We start from the raw sequence: 17,281 nt of genomic DNA, 5'->3' as shown, positions 1-17,281 counted from the left end.
AGAATGCAAGTAAGACATGAAACCATATTATCCAGTATGTTTATATTAAGTAGCCAAGAGAAATTGCTTCCAAAGCACTTCCAAGAAAGATTAGTGTCTTAATCACTGGACCAGAAGTTCCTTACATTGGTGGTCTAAGTGTTTTGGCCCTGTGATATTATTCTTATTTCCAACAGCTAAATCACATTACAAGGGCTTTAAATCTGCTTAGCTTTCCACAGTATTTTTTATTTTATTTGCTTGGTCAAACTCCCACACTTTTAGGACATTAATATCAATACAAATAAGAAAGCTGAAGGATAAAGTTGAAGGCATTAGTTCACTTTGCTTACTGTCACTAAGGCAGCATCATTGTAAGCAAGACAGCATTACAAATCTAACATCACCTCCATAGGGATGACTTCAGAAACCAGAAATCTTGGATCCATGTTGAAATTGAGCCAATTTTCACTCCACCACGTAGAAGAAGAAAGTTCACTACATCATTTTGTTTCACATTAAAACTCTTGACTAATGTTCCACTCCATTCCTCTTTTGGATTTGTTACAGAGCATACGAAAGTTGTTTCACTGAAGCACAGACTACCCAAATAGCTCTTTAGGAAACCAACACCCATAAATCCACCACAGTATCACACAAAACTGCACTAAGCCAGTGTCATTAGGACAACTGTATTCTGCAGTACAAAAGCTGCTTTAGTGAGGAGAATCATATTCCTGACGAGTTTCCCAGCTTTATCCTGCACTCCATGTTCGCGTGTTATGGGTCTGTGCCAAGGGTCCCAAAGTGGCATTTTATAAACTAAATAGATTTATACAATAAGGCTTGAAATTTGGCTTTTCCAAAAAAAACAAGGAAGAATACACAAAGAAAGTGTACTTCTAGGCAAGTATGATTTTTACCGGAGCCAGTAGCTTTTCCTATAGAATTTATTTCCTAGAATGTGTTTTCTAGAAAAAGAATTGCACAGGTAAGCATCAGGAGCTTGCTGAACCACAGCAGGTATGCACCATGAGCCACAGCTGACCCTGCTGCTCAATGGACCATCACCACAGATATGAACTGTGTGCCCAGAGCAACATTTTATACTTTGCACTGGATTCTTTGCACTTTTAATTCTCAGTTTACTCGTGAAAGGGTTTTTCTAACATCTTAAGTCCAGGGCACCAACAAGGTACTGCACTGGAACTGTTTTTGAAGAAGATGCACACATGTGCCCACCTGGAATTTCTTTTCTTCCTTCCAGTACAAAAATGTACTACTTATATACAAAACTGAGTCATTCCCTGAGCTCTAAATGAGATGCTAATCCAAAGTGAAAGCTACTCCTCAGATTTTTAAACCTCTTGTAATTCAACAATAGTAAATTTGTTGTGGATTTTTTTTTACCAGCATGGTGATAAGGCTTTAAAATTAATCTGGAACCCTCCTGTTCTAGTCAGGGAGGCTGCCATGTCTAAAGCAGTACCCTGAGGAACCAACAGGAAACAGTATGAGGATGCAAAGAAAGCAAAAGGAAGAAAAGGTAAAGTAGAATACAACTGTCAAACCAACAAATCCAGATCAATATACAAGGGAATAAATATCTTTTGAGAAGGAGAATGTTAGGAACTCAGAGGAAAAAAAGAGGTGGAAAACTAGAGCGAACCAAGTGGATCAGAACTGAAAGATAAAAAGTTTCTTTCCATTTATAGCAAAAAATCTATAAGTTATATCTATACTAGAAAAAAAGTAGGGGTCTGCAATAGGGTAACAAACAACATTTGGTAATCAGTGTCCAAGAGTGAGAACACAGCTACAGCTGTAATACATATAAGATATGTTTTACCAATGTCTGGAAATTGCAGAACTTAGCTACAACAACTACTGTGAAAGGATTTACTGTGTTTTGCGCATGTTTAATCAGAGGAAGGAAAAACCTCAGGATTTTAATTAAATCCTGCTAGTAAACAAACAACTTTGTAACTTAGTTATGCAAACAGCTGGAAGGTGCTGTAAGTATTCCACAGAGCCTTCTCTTCTCCAGGCTGAACAATCCCAACTCTCTCAGCCTGTCCCAAAAGAGATGCTCCAGCTCCCTGATCAATTTTGCAACCCTCCTCTTGGACCTGCTGGGCTAAGTCACAACTTTCCTGTGCTGGGACCCCAGAGCTGGGTGCAGCACTGCAGGTGGGGTCTCAGCAGAGCAGAGCAGAGGGGCAGAATCCCCTCCCTGCCCTGCTGCCCACTCTGCTCTGGATGCACCCAGCACACGTTTGGCTCTCTGGGCTGGCAGTGCCCATGGCTGGGTCATGCTGTTTTTGTTGTCACTCAGCAAATCTAGAGCACTTTTCTCCCCAGTGCTTCTTGCTATTAAAGAGGTCCTGTTCCCTTCACATTGATTCACTTAGAAGGCAATTGTGGTTTTAAACAGAAAGAACCATTATCCAACCTTGTGAAGTTCTGCTTTTTAAGACATAGTTTGGTGAGTTTATGAAGGTTATTATAGTCAGCAGGAGCATACTGGACTGAGAAAACCAGAAATGCTTTTACTTTTGTTTTGTTAAGTGAAACACAGAATATCCACATAACAGTAAGGATTTATAGATACCTCTGGAGCAATTTATTTTCCTTCAAGGCTAAAGAAGCAGCATTGCTTTTGGCTCACCCACTGTTTTCCCCAGCACACAGAACTGCAGCATCAGCATCACCTTTAAGTCTGTTGCAGAAACTGCTGCCCAAAAAAAGTAGTTAATATAATTGATACACAAGAAGAGGGGTCTATAACCCAGCCAGTATGTTTTCTTTCAGTATGACATTTGTAGAGTACGGCTATTATAGCTATCAAATGTGGACATGCATTTCTACCACCCCTTATTAACAATATAATCCCATAACTGTACTTTTAGCAACCTTGACTTACTGACTGAGGTAGATCATGAAAAATCGACACAATGGTGAACGTGATGGTTTATTTGGCATCTCATTGAACCTAAACCCAAAGCCTGCTCCTTGGTGGAGGGACAGAAGCCAGCCTCAGGAAGCAGAGTAAAGCATACAGCATAACTGAAGTTCTGGTAGTACCATCTAAAATTAACAATCATTCAAACAGTCCTACAGAGTTGCCCAATTATGCCAGTTATAGACTTACTGTTTTGATAAAACATGTATAAACAGATATTTTCATAAAGATAGATACTTGGGAATGCATAAGTACAGCCAACTTTGATTTTCATAATACTGGGGTACTTGCCAACATAGAAATAAAGGATTTACCTTAGACAAAAAAGCAAACCTAGATCTGATCAATGAAAATGTATCTCCAAAACTTCAGTTTCAATACATAGTACTAGAAAGTCAGCCAGGAGTGAGTATTGAGGTGGAATTCCCTTTTGCTTTGTTCAGTTCTGTTTTTAACTTTTTATAATCCATGGCAGAGCTGTTCAGCAGTGAATTTCTGGCAAGATAAAAACGATTACTTCTATGCCAGACTCAAGAGCAGCAAACAGCGTACCACTCACCAGGAGATCCAGTTTCCACATTTGCCTGTGTGCTAGAACAGATTGCCCAGAGAGGTTGTGGAGCCTCCCTGGCTGGGGGTACTCAGGAACTGGCTGGACTCGACACTGTGCCATGTGCTCTGGGACAACCCTGCTGGAGCAGGGAAGTTGGACCAGACGACCCACTGTGGTCCCTCCCAACTTTACTATTCTGTCATTCTGTGAAAGCAGTGGCAGTAAAATTAGCCCAGACTGCATTTTAAAACATGAAACCCCTGCTGAGACTCATTCAAGGCAAGGTCACAGGAACTGGAAGCAACAGTGCTGCACTACGAGCTGAACCAGTCAGGAAGCTGTCACTGACAGTCTGTGTGGTCAGAAAAGCACACACACTGCTCAAGAGACTGGAAATGCTGGAGTCCGTGTCCAGCAGAGAAGAGAGGATTTCTTATACAACCCACTCAAAGCCCACCACATTCACCACACAACTGTGCAGTAAAATTTATACTTTTGCTACCCTGCCCTTTCAGATTTATGCTACAAGATGTGGATCCAAGAGCACCAGGTTTGTGGGAAGGGCACTTTCAAGGAAGAAAACATAGGACTCCAGAGTCAAAGTTCAGAACACTGCATGCTGCTGTGGAAAAGGTGCAGTGAAGACAAGATAAACCTAAGTAACCATTCATTTATTGCCTCCCTCGCTCACAACCACAGCCTTCCAATCTAGTTCAGCACAAGTGAAACATTTTGCTGACCTAGAGAGTACAATGTGGCCTTCCAACTTGCTCCAAAGAAAAAATATTTTTGCTAGAAAATAATAATAACCACAATCAGACCCAAAGTGAAATGTTAGATTCTAGCTTTAAATGCCTGTGAAGTGGTAGAAGTGGTTTAAGTCAAAACTTTTACTTGGAGATATTCAGAAATACACAAGTGTCTGAAGTATGTGAACTCATAACTTAAAATTCCATACCATTATGCCTCTAGTTTCTGAATCTACAGATTTGTTAGGAAATCTCAGCTCTTAAATTTTCCTTCACTTAAAAAAAAAAATATCATTTTCTTTTAGCTGCCAAAATAATGTTTTATAAAGGAGGCTGACTGTAGCCAAAGCAACCTAGGTGTGTTCCTTGGCTGAGTAGTGGGGTGGTGGTAAGGTTGATTTGTTTATAAGGAAAACCTGTATGTTAACTTTGGAATTTGTTCTCATTATACTGCAAGCTTTATTAAGATACATCTCCTAAACCAGAAAACTTAGGAAAAGGTTATTTCACAAACAGCCACAGCCTACTTCCAGAGGAAAAGCATGCAGAGCTTCCAGCCATTCCATGAAAATAGATACATAAAATTTGAATACCATCACAGAAAAAAAAAAAAAAAAAAAAAATCAAATGTAGTGATTATGGGTCAACCACAGCTGTAGGGTGAAGGAAGGTGTGACACAGACCACCCCAGTTCTCTCATGTCACATACAAGAAGTAACAAGAAAGCAGCACCATGGAAGACACCATGAATCACTTGGCTACACGAGGTCTCAGCACATAAAGAAAATGTCAAATCCTTTAGTGAGAGATTTTGGATAAACTTGCAGTTGTCAATTTTTTTACACTTCCATAGGCTGGTTCAAATTCAACACTGCATATCTTTGAGTCTCCAGCTAGTGTTAGATTTAACAGCATCTCAACTTTCTACAATCATGATTATACCAGGGAGGATGCTGACTTTCAGCAGGAGCTACACTGAAAGCTATGAAACATTCACGTGTGGATTCTTAGTGCATAAATGTTAAAACAATACAGATCTCACTGTGCATTTCTGCATTCAGTTGAGCTGTGCATGCCAGCGTGAAGCTTGTTGTGACCTTCATTTCCCTGATCAAAGCCCTTCTGATGCATTTCATACTCAATTCAGATAAGCAGAAGCTAGGAGCAGTGACGCCTTGCCCGACCTGCACAGCACACTAAACCAGCAATAAATCATGTCAGCAACATTTTTCCACACCAGATTTCTGCTGCCATGACAACACTGCCGTATTTACAAAATAATGTGAAGGTGTTATAAAGTTCTGGTGCACAAGATGGCAGCACAGATACTATGTGCTGGTTTAATCTGTTTTATTCCAGCCACCCTTTATGTGGGTTAATCAGTGATTAAAGTCCACCAGGCAAGGTGCTGCTCAGGAAGCTGGCTCTGGATGCAGCCCCACAGCCACTGCAGCCTGCACCCAGCAGCCAAGTCCTGTTTACTCAGCAGACTTTTGGTGGAGAAAAGACGTAGAGCCTCTCCACCAACACCACAGCTGACAACAGCAACACACCAGGCATGTGTTTCAAGACAGTCCTCAGCCTCAGGAATCAGCAAGGCTTTGTTTTGCTGCCTTGTCTGTTTGCAGAGACACTAAGATTTAGCACCAGGTATCAACCACAAACTCCAGGACTGACCTATTGAGTGGAGGGCCAGCAAAGCCCAGGCTGATGGCCATGGAGATGCCTCATCTTTTCCCCCTGCTCTTGGCCCAGCTTCAAGCTGCCAGGGTCTGGAGAAGAAAGCTGAAGAGGCAGTAGAAAGAGCAGTGCCAGGAAGGGAGCTCACCACCGTGGTGGAGACTGATCAATCACAGCAAGTGTGTGTCCTTAAGAAACCTCACCTAATTCTTCGAAGCAGAAACAACTGTACTCAACATGTCACCTGAGCAAATGAGGTGGAATTATTAAGTCTGTGTTCTAAGGCCTCAGGAGAGGAAAAGTTGACTGTATGGTATGAAGTGGCCCTTTTGTATGTGAAGAACTGGATTTTCATTTGAATGAAAAGGGGGAAAAAAGGATGGAACAAAATACTGCTAATAATCTTGCAAAACCTGTGCAACTAAATTAACACAGATTGACATGCATCACCCAGCTGCAGTGTCTAGACCAGTTTTAATAGCCTTCCCTTCCAATAGGCAGCAGAGACACAACAGCAGAAACACAAGTATTTCCTGTTTTAGTCTGGCAGTGGTGGCTCAGTGGCCCCTGGAAAGCATAATTTCAGACAGATGACAGACTCAAATCACTAATGAAATTTTAGGTAGTGCAGACACAAGCTCTGTAATAAGTCCCACATACAAACATAAAGGGTCACCCTACAAATAAAACAACACTTTTCTCTGAAAAGAAGATGTATTTGGCATATGAATTAATCTAAACTTAGTTTTTCACAAATGTGTATAGACACTGATTTGATAAACAGAAGCAGACACAGCAATAAAAGCATTTATACAGTGCATTTATACAACATTCGTCCGTGTGGAAATGTTGCAAAACAAGTTATTCCCCCCAAACACACCATGTTTGCTTTAGGAAAACTCTGCAGACTGTAGTTTAGACTTTCACATTATACTGTCTTGCTACAGCAGTTTGCTTTGCTCTATTACGTCTTCTATAGCTACAGTATGGTAATACCGTTTAGGGCACCCTCTTAAAACAACATATGGTAATTTAGACTTATCAATTTAAAAGGTTCTGGCCTTGAATAATCTCATAGTCTCCCAACCAATCCACTTCAGCAGAAGATGCATGCCCCTGGCAAGCCCCAGAATGTGGCAGTAAAATAACCAATGAGTCCTGGAGATAATCTTCACACCTTCTTCACACAATAGTCCCACTAATCTTAAATCAGTCTTTACCCAAAGCCTGCACCCTGCCATGGCAGTAATTCCTATCCAAACCCATAGAAAATAGAGCCATAGTCTCTATGAAGTGATCTATAACAGTCATCTTGATGAAGCTTCTACTGAAGCTAAATCACAGCTGTCCATTAGGAAACATGCACCTTTTGTTAACCCTCTCCCAAAATCCACTGCATCATCAGCTGTGCTGTTTCTAGTGGCTGTCAAACTAGCCACACATGGAAGAAAAGAATACCTAAAAACACCATCAAAGTAATACAGTAATTTTTACATCAAGATCTAGTTTTATGTGTGTTTGTCCCTTACCACTGCAAAGTGCCTTCCATGCAAGTATTGATCCCCAAGGTACCCAGAGGGATGTGCTATTACCTTTCTTTGCAGCTGAGAGGACAGGCATAAACATGACTACCATGCCTACAATCATCACACTTTTCTAAGGAAGAAAAACCCAGGGAAGTACTTCCAGTGTAGGCTCCACATAGAAACTCCTGCAGTGTGCAAGTGTTAAAGCCAAGGCTATGATTCAAGACCAGCAGCAGCAGGAGACAGCTCTGCCTGCAGACCTGCATATTGGCAACTAATGCAGCTGGATCAGCACAAACCCCCAAAGGAGGTGCAGACTAAAGACTGCATTGAGGCACACAGAAAACCTATGGCAGAGGGGGAAATCACACTTGTGCATGGCAGGATGCAGAATGCTGTTCTGACTCCTTGAATCAAGTCCACTGGATCAGATGTGGACATTTATATTTTTCTGTCCAATATCTGACAAAGGTTAGTTTTGTGAAAGCAACTAGCAGGAAGTCTGCAGGTACAAAAACCATAAAATAGCCCAGGACATACATCTACTAGACAGGCAGCTGGGACTTTTAAAGAAAGGTGCAGGACAGCAGCCAAATCAGAATTAAAAGCCACGCATGAGAGAACAAGATGTTAAAGTAGTGAAAAGACTGAAAGAACCAGCTTGTGAAAGGCTGAACTGTTGTTCAAAGCATTTAGTGTTATGTAAACTCTAGAAAACTGCAACAAGGAGTTTAAACTTGGTCCCTCGTCAAAAAGAAACACAAGACTGAGGAACAAAGTTAAAACCAAGGTATTTAGGTGAGACACAACATGCACAGCACCTGCAGTTACTTTTTCCTGTTTACTTTTTCCCATTATTATGAAAGAAATGCTCTCCTCCACTTTCCATGGCTGGAGAGACAGTAGTCCCCTACCCACTTAATAACAACCTACAAGATTTGGAGAAGCACATGCACACAGACCAAGTCTGCTATAGATAAGGAAAATGCAGGCAGCAGTATAATAGCATTTGATAGTCCACAAAGAAATGAATGGTGAAGAAAAACAGCCACTTTATAAGAAAAAACAGGAAAAATATTTACAAGTGTCCTGCAGCCCCACCTTTATCATCAGAACATAAGCTAATAACTGCTGAACAAATCTTTGGGTCCTCCACGACCATATCTTTTTGCCAGTTTCAAAACTATATAGTGGTTTTTTTCCACAGATCTGAGGTAGACAGTTAGCATTGCTTTACACTTAGGGTCATAACCAGAATTTCTATATGATATGTAGACATGGGCTCTTGGTGAAGAGCTGGCTGAAATTTTTCCAGTGTAAATTGGAGTTTTTTTCTTGAGAGCATATAAGCTAATGCTACATAAAATGGTAATTGGCATCTCAAAGACATATTTCTAGATAGCATTTAAGATATAGCAATAAAACCATCATTTAAGAAAATGATCTGGAGAAATTTAGTGGTAAAAGAAGAGGTTTTAACTGCAGAACTCTAAAATAGTCACTTGGAATGAGGAATATACTAAGGAGTTATATTAAAGTATTAAGGTAGCAATAGGACAGTATGAAAGCTGAACTATAGTTCAAAGACTAGGTTAGGGTAGGAAGAAAAAAGGTTGATTGTAATCAGCATGGTAAAAATTTAACAGTGCAATTAATCATGTCATGCAACAAATACTCAGTGTCTGGTGACAGCACTTCAGTTTAAGGATTTTGAGATCACCATCCCCAACATCCGTATACGCAAGACAATCTCTTCTCCAAGAGCAAACAGTGATACACCCCTATCAGAGTACTCACCAAGTGATAAGAATCTGCCATCTACGCCCTAGTATTCAAGTTGCTAAAGTCAGTAAGAGAGATGCAAGAAATACTTAATCAGCTAAGAGCCTTCCAGGTGCAGACAGGATATTAAGGGCTGGCAAAACCAGGATTTTGGGACAAAATGGGCAAGTTGGACACCACTTGGCTGAAAAGCCACAAACACATAAATTGGTGTACCAAGCCTGTCTTACGGGCTCTAGAACCAGTTGAGGACACCTTCTCCTGCCACCACCTTGACTCCAAGTACCAAAATATAAAATGTTTTCTTCTGTCCTGTCAAAATAGAAGTAATTCAGTGTTTTGGATGGGTAAACCATCTATCAGCACCTACACTGTTGGCTGGCTTCCCTCCCCAGGCAGTCCTCACTGTCTGGCCAGCTGACCCAGTAACATGTTCACGGCTGACCCCGGCTCTGATGCAGCACCACTCCCACTGCAGCTGCCTCTCAGGCAAGCCAGGAATGCCTCTGGATACTCAGTGTCATCGTGTCAACCAGCAGCAGCATAGCAAAGAGGCAGGCAGTTCCTTGCCAGCAGCAGCCCAGGCCAAGTGGAGCACACAACCCCAGCTAGGCAGCCCCAGCCAGAATGCTATCACCACTCCTGGTCACATTGTTAAACACTAGATGCCATATGCAAGTAAAGTCGTCTTAAACCCCGTTTTGGATGTTTGAGACTACTTACGAGAAACCACAGTGTTTTTATGCAGAGTGGTGAACGTAAAACAAAGTTCTTCTTTGTTTTCCTGTTCACGCACAAAGAGGAAATCAAAATGCAAGAATTTTAAAATCCAAAGGAAAGACTGACAAGTTTTAGAGACTGTTTAAAACCGCTCATGGAGCTTATGTACTCTGTTTTCACTGAGATTTCAGCATGCTCTAACCCTCTAGCAAATTGTTAGCTGCACAAAGGCTTGCTCATCGATTTCTGTAGACATAATTTCTGAAAAATAAAAACTGCCGCAGAAAAGCTCGATAGAGACTTTTTCAACCAACACAGCCCCCTACTTGAAAATACTCCTGTACCACCTCCAAAAGCTTTCAGGCACAGAAATCAACTTAAAAACCTCTGTACTAGAAAATGGAAGTAGTGACAGTCATTTTTATTTTGAAATCAAAATAAAACACAGGGCAGACACCTAGGCATTCTTATCTCTTCCATTAGGAAACTAATTTTTAAGCTGGTATAGCTCACTTTATTATTGTCAGAAAATGACAGCAAGAAAGAATAAGCACCAAAATGGTTTACAGGTGCACTTTCCTACTTTTATTCATAAACAGCAGTAATCTCAGGGCTTCTAATCTGCAGTCAGCTAACAATTTAACACAGACAAAAAACCCCCTGTGCCTATGAACTTGAACCAAAAGATATTTTAAGTCAATTTACCTTGCTGCCAAGCCTATTAATGACCTAGTTACTTTGATCAAGGTAATCAGCAAACCATCACAACTTGTTAACTCTCAGCCCTCCACTGAGACCTAAGTGTTGCTATTTTGACCTGTGAATTTGCTGCCTTTCTTCCTCTGCCCATTCCTCTACACTTTATCCCAGTCAAGCACCACACCTACACAGTGCCATTCACGCACTCTAGGAAGAGGCTGCTGCAGTTACACCCAGAAGCCACCCCAAAAACTGGATCCCCACTTTCCCCTGTAACTCATACAGCATGTTTTTTTGTATATTTTTAGTAGGACTCAGATATTCTGAGCTAGTGGCAGCTGCAGCCTGCAGAGCCTGACCATCATGGGCAGCATGAAGCCTCATGTGAGAGGGCAGTGATGCTAGTGGCCCTCGTGGCAATCTCTCCTGCAGCATCAAGTAGCCAGCCTGCACATGGCCAGCAAGGCAGCAGGTGTGGGTGTGGGGACACCACTGCTGGGAAAACAGCTGCCACAGGGGAGAGGAAGAGAAGCACAACCGTCACCATGCCAAACAGTTCCTGTCAACAAGAGAAATGGACAGGAAGAGCCAACCACAGCAGAAACTAGATAAGGGACACCCACAGGATGAGCACCAGGACAGAAAGATCTACAGTAGGAAAGAAGAAGCCTGGTAGGCAATGATGACTGAGGTTTTAAATGGGTGTGGAGGGTTCTGTACCTTAGCCCAGGTGAAGAACAAGATGCAGCTGTGCTCCAGCAGAAATAAGACTTACCAAACTTTAAGGAATACACACCTCCCATATACCCTCCCATCAACTTGATTATCAGAAGTCTGAATATAAGCACTGGAAAAGATGCATAACAGGGGGCAGGAAATTGCCTGGGGATCACAGCAGATTTGGCTGAAACAGTGCATCTAAAATTGCTCAAGAGAAACTTACAAAAATAAGGAAGACCCCAAAAGAGAGTGTTAGTATAACTGTGCACATATTCCAGCAGATGCAAGTTGAAACTGAAGGAATACAAAGTTCTGACACAGAGCACCTCCATCCCTAGACAATCCCCTTCACATAAGCTTTAAAAAATATGTCTTGCAGAACTTCTGCACATTTCCTTTGAAATCCAGCCAAATCCTTAAATAGCATATTTACTTCAGCTTTTTATAAGCAATTCAATATAGTCAAAATGTCTCCATACTCTTTTCCTCAAGAGAACTAATATTTATATTCAAAGAAACTTAACCACCCAGTTATTCTTAATTTTGAACACGAGAGTTACACTCTTTGATTTTGGAGTGCAAGTGTTTTTGCAATGAAATTAAAAGCCCAGCAGAAGTTCCATGTTCACCAAATCAGATGTTTCCTATGCAGAGGTGGTTCTCTCACTGGGGTACAAAAATACCCAAAGACCCTCTCAACAACTCTCTTCTACTTCAGGGGGTAAAAAGGGAGTAAGCACAGTCCTCTTGCCCTTTTTGTTTCCTCATAACACAGTCAGCCACTAGAACTTCATCTGCTTTCTAGTACAAGCAGAGGACATTTCTGCAGACAGCCATTTCCAAGTTCTTCAGACTGATAGTATGTTTACATCACCACACTACAAGGAGGGAATTTCTCCAAAGTGGAAAAGCAGAATTCCACCTAATTGCCATATAATACCTTCTCTCATCTTCCATAGTATCAAGTTCTCAAATAGGCCAAATCTTTGCAACTTTAGCATTCAGCTACCTTCAAAATACTTGCTTATCAAGAGGCTAGAGTTTATCCAAGTGTCAAATGTCCAGTCCTTTAAAATTCAAACACTGTTTTCAGGAGATACCTGCATATCCTTCCTTGCAATGCTGCCACCACCAAGAAGGCAAACCCTATTGAGACTATACAATAGCATGCTAAATGCTTCATTTAAAAAAGAGAATAATCAAAACCACATTTCAGCTGTTATGGGTCTGGGAGAAAGAGGGTTTTCATGGAGGGGATGAACAATCATTTATTCTGAAGAAATCAAACACTACTGAATTCTGTAATATAACCTGTAAATCCAGTATCTAAGTGGGAAGAATGTTTTTAGATATGCACATAAAGACATTTAAAGAATTTTTATGCCAGCATAAAAGCACCTGGGGAATGGCAGTCTGGTAAAAGAAGTGCAGAAGGACATTCAAGAGCTGAGCAAATTCCAGTGTTGCCCACCCAGTGACTCAACATCTGGCCACCCTCTCTCCCTCCTGCTATAGGGTGCTGTCACATCAACGTGACACTAGGATATAGGCTGGGGAAGCACATGAAAGTTTAAAAAAAGCATACATCCAGCCTAATGAGCCAAATGGGATGCACAGCCCCACCTGAGCAGCAAGTTTGATCAGCTCATTTGATAGCTACTGGAAATCAAAATGTTTAACAGCAACTGCCCTTCCACTAGTCGTCTTGCTCCTTATGTTGTCATTCAAGACAAATTTTATTCATGCACAGTAACAGACAGTGACCATATCTTTGAAAGAAACACTAGATTAATTCTTCTACTGATCAACTGCTCGTGGTAAATATATAATCTTTACTTCTCTTAGTCCTATGAAAAATAGTGGAATGTCCCAGCATGCAGATGCATAACATCCCAATTCAAAGATATCCCCTTCCCTCAGACAAAAAGCTGGAAATTGTTCTCTTCTATATATCAGCACAACAGTGCTTTGTCTTCACTACGGCTAGCTAGGGAAAGAGTGTAAGCATTTATTCTTCAGAAATAAGGGATTTTTTCCTTGTCAAATGATTTACAAACGTGCTAAGTGAAAGATAAGCTGGCTTTTCAATATCACTTTGGTGGCAGGTGTAGTCCTAAAATAGAAACAGCTTGTTAACAAAATCCTGAGCAATTTAATTCTACATTTATAAATGTATATGTTATTCTTGAATTATAGCACACTCCTTTCACACAGCTTACTTTACATAAACACTGCCTCTCTGCTCCGTTCTGGTTTGCTTTGAAAAAATATCCCCTCCTGCCACTGCAGCATACCACATCTCAGGGTGAAGTATTTGCAACAACTGACTAGAGAAACACCAACTGTGTGAAGCAAGAGAGTCAAAAAAACTCTAGATTAAGAGGGAGACTAAACCTAGATTTTTTCAAAAAGTTTTCATGCAATACATTTTTAAACTCATTTCAGTATATTTGTATTCTACTACTGACTGTGCATACATGCAAATGATAGACTCCTAATCTCTCTCATGCTGAGAGTTAAGGTTAATAAGATTTTCCTATATGCAAATTTTTAGATCATTTGGGGCCTTAAGTCAAGCACAAACTTTACATGGACTTTTTCTTTTTTTAAATTTAATTTAAGATATTTGCTTACTTGAGAAACAGCACCGTACATTAGAAAATTTGCTGTATAGCAATAACTACACATCTGCCTTTACTTTAACTAGAAAATGATGGTGGGCAAAACTTAAAACACTGTCTTTATATTGCAAATTTCCACCATTCAACAGCAGCCAGTACTCAAAAGTTCCCTTTGTGTTGTGTCAATTTCTGTTATAGAGATGAAATAGCAGTAGTCTATGTAAGAACAAAAACTAACTTGTACACAGTTGTAGTTCTTAATTTTAAGGAAGAACTTTCAGTCTCTCCCTAGTCCTCTGTCAAAGGGACCTAATTTTCTATGACAAAATACCTGCACAAGAAAATTTAATTCTGATTTTCAGCAATTGCCAGTACCTTAATCTTGCATCTTCTCAAAAAGCTAAATGAGGGGATAGCTTGTTGTTGATTTGTTTTGTTCTTTTTACAAAAATTTTGACTTGATCTATTCTTCTTTAACTCGACCAAAAGTAAATTTATATTATTGTAGCAACTTCTATTAGCAGTATGTATGCTTACAGGAACATGCATCAGGCTGCCCAGCAATCCTCCAGTTACTCAGTTTTGAATCCACAAATCTTGTCACCATGATACTCCATTCTAAGCACTGGGATCATTTCAGCTCTGTTCAATGCATGGTCAGTTTGCATAGCCAGAGTTTTCTGAGAGCAAATGTGCATGTCCAGGGAAAGCAGAATGCTCAAAAGCATCTAGAAATACTGAAGCAATGTGGATCCAAGTCCAGGTGGGGGTTTGAAATATTTAAACAACAAGAGGAATGCATTGCAACTCCTTTTAGTTTTGCATATGCATTTTTGGGTCTGTACCTAGAGAGGTCTGTACCTCTCTTAATGCCTAACACTTTATTTATGCTTTGTTTGGGGTTTTTACATCTATGTAAACCAGCCACCATGGGTATCTCATTGGCCATACATTTGAGTGACATATGAAGAACAATTATTTGAACCAGGACGAACAATATCCAATGTTCAATGCTTTTGAGTTACAGGCTGGTGGGAGCTTAATCTCTTTTTATAGTACTTGTCACCTCAATGCCTGAATGGGAAATCCCACTCCACAAGTGAAAGGCAGCCAAATCACGAGCCCTTCTAACTCCTTTTAAGTTACAGGTCCAAGATATGATACAGGACAGGGACAATTGAAGGGCAAAGATATCTTTCTGAATGAGTTTTAAATTATGAAAAATTTGAGTTACATGGTGTATTTAATGGTCTTACCAGGAACATCTGTTGGCATTCTGGTTGCAATAACTAGGAGCAGCAGAAGCAGCAAAGCACACTGCTCTAAGGGGCAGAACCAGTGCTGTATCACACTGGGGAGTGAAGAGCATAGGCTGAACATCTAGACTTACCCTGCTTAGTGCTGTGCTTTAACACAGGTGGATCAGTTTACACGCCAGGTTTTATTCAGAGACAGAAATGAAGTAATAAGAAACATGCTGCTCTGCTCATTCATCTTGGGAATACACTGTGTACAATATTCCAGGCCAGGGTCAGACATCTGAAAACATGACTGTTAGTAGCAAGTTAAATTCCACATACATTCCCAAACCAGCAGAACTCAAATTGATACATCTGCCAGAAACAGGAGAGGAACAGAACAAAAAAGTAGTGCTAGAAGACTGTTAATTTTCCCACAAAATCAAATCTGTTGGCCTCTTTTGCCTTTGACATTTTCCAAAGGAAAAGCCTTTGACCCTAGTCTTACTGCGTGTTTCATCTGCCTGTGCAGGCCACTGGCAGGAGCTCCATCACTGTGTGCCAGCACCAGAATGCCCCAAGTTGCTGTGACAAAGGACTCCTGAGGACGGCAAGTTTCTCCCCAGGGCAACCCTTCTCCAGATCCCAGTATAGCACAAATGTTGTTTTTTTTGGATCATGTGGCAGGGGGGAAAAGGAGACACAAGGAGACACAAAGAAGCATCTCATGTCAATACATTAAATGTTTACATCTGAAATTCTGTCAACCTACCTAAGTGAGGCTAAGGATATAATTTCAAGTTTGCTTTAGGTACAGATAGCCAGCCAGCCACTGGACAAGTTAACATGCTTCTCCTGCTCCTCATTCTCTACTGCACTCTTGTCTACATTTTCCCTTCAATTTTTGGCCACATCAGTGCCCCAGGGATAGTGGGAAGAGTGGAACCAGGGAACTGATCCTGCTGAGAACTAATGCAACAACACAAAATACATATGTTAGTGTTTGACCAAATCAATTCCCTGATCTGACACAGCTTGGCTGCGTGAACTATTGCTGGCACAAGACAACCAGCAAGAGAACAGGATTACCCACTCTGCAGTCATCAGAACACACAGTTCAAGAAACACTGAAGCTTTTCTTTATGCCTTTTGCACTGCTCCTGTGTTTAATAAGCACACACACAATTACACAGATTTTAAAACTGAGATATGTATCTGATATGCAGCAATTTCCTTTTTGTAGTTGTCAGCCTAATTTCTAAACAGCCTTTGGTTTGTATGTGGGATACTACAGTATCCAGATGACATAATTTTCTGGCAACTATGGCAGTCCTAGCCTGTGAGTCACTTTGCAAAATGTGGGGAGAGCATAGCTAGGGAAGTACACTTTTCAAAGGTTTCTATTGTTCTAGTGGACTGTGGGGTCCACACAAGTTCAGCCACTGCTCAGTACAGAAAAAAGCAGCTATAAATCCTATTTTTGATTTATATGAAAAGCAGCACCTTAGAGATCAGGCAAATACAATTCTACAGTCCCAAACACCAGAGTTACACTATCAGATGTTTGCATGGATTGATTTATTAATGGGCAATTCACAGCAGGCATGCAAATATACCTTGAGGTACAAGCTACTTTATCTGCTTTTTCCAGTTGAGCATTTCCACAGCTGTAAGCAGCAGTTTCACTAACCCTGTTCACAAGGCAGGGCTGCAGGACTACAACAAGGCTTCTCTACTCAACCCTGTCCAGCCCTCCAATTAATCTATCTGGGAAATAGATGGAAGGGGACACAAAAGACTATGGAAACAATTTCTCATTACAGACTGTCTTGAGGAATAATGCTAATTATCATGGAAGTGTTTCCAACTCTTCACTGAATCCAGACACTTATCCACCCTGAGAAGAATGTTTCCTCTTTAGTCACTAATTGGATCTTGTTTGTAAAGCCAATCTTTGTTTCTAAGTCTGTCACAGTTTGGGAACAAGGTTGCTGTAGGGGCAGAAGATTTAAATGACTGTCCACAGCTGACAGAGACAGTAGGAATATTGTC

At 40.8% G+C, this 17,281-nt stretch overlaps 1 protein-coding gene across 1 annotated transcript in view; it reads right to left on the bottom strand.

The window, feature by feature from the left end:
- Positions 1-17,281, bottom strand: part of IQGAP2 (IQ motif containing GTPase activating protein 2) — a 123,074-nt gene that overhangs the window by 58,722 nt on the left and 47,071 nt on the right.

This window comes from Oenanthe melanoleuca, chromosome Z (assembly GCF_029582105.1).
Source record: "Oenanthe melanoleuca isolate GR-GAL-2019-014 chromosome Z, OMel1.0, whole genome shotgun sequence".
In the NCBI taxonomy this organism is placed as follows: domain Eukaryota; kingdom Metazoa; phylum Chordata; class Aves; order Passeriformes; family Muscicapidae; genus Oenanthe; species Oenanthe melanoleuca.
The sequence above is the reverse complement of the archived record's forward strand: the minus strand, read 5'-3'. Positions and strand labels throughout refer to the sequence as shown.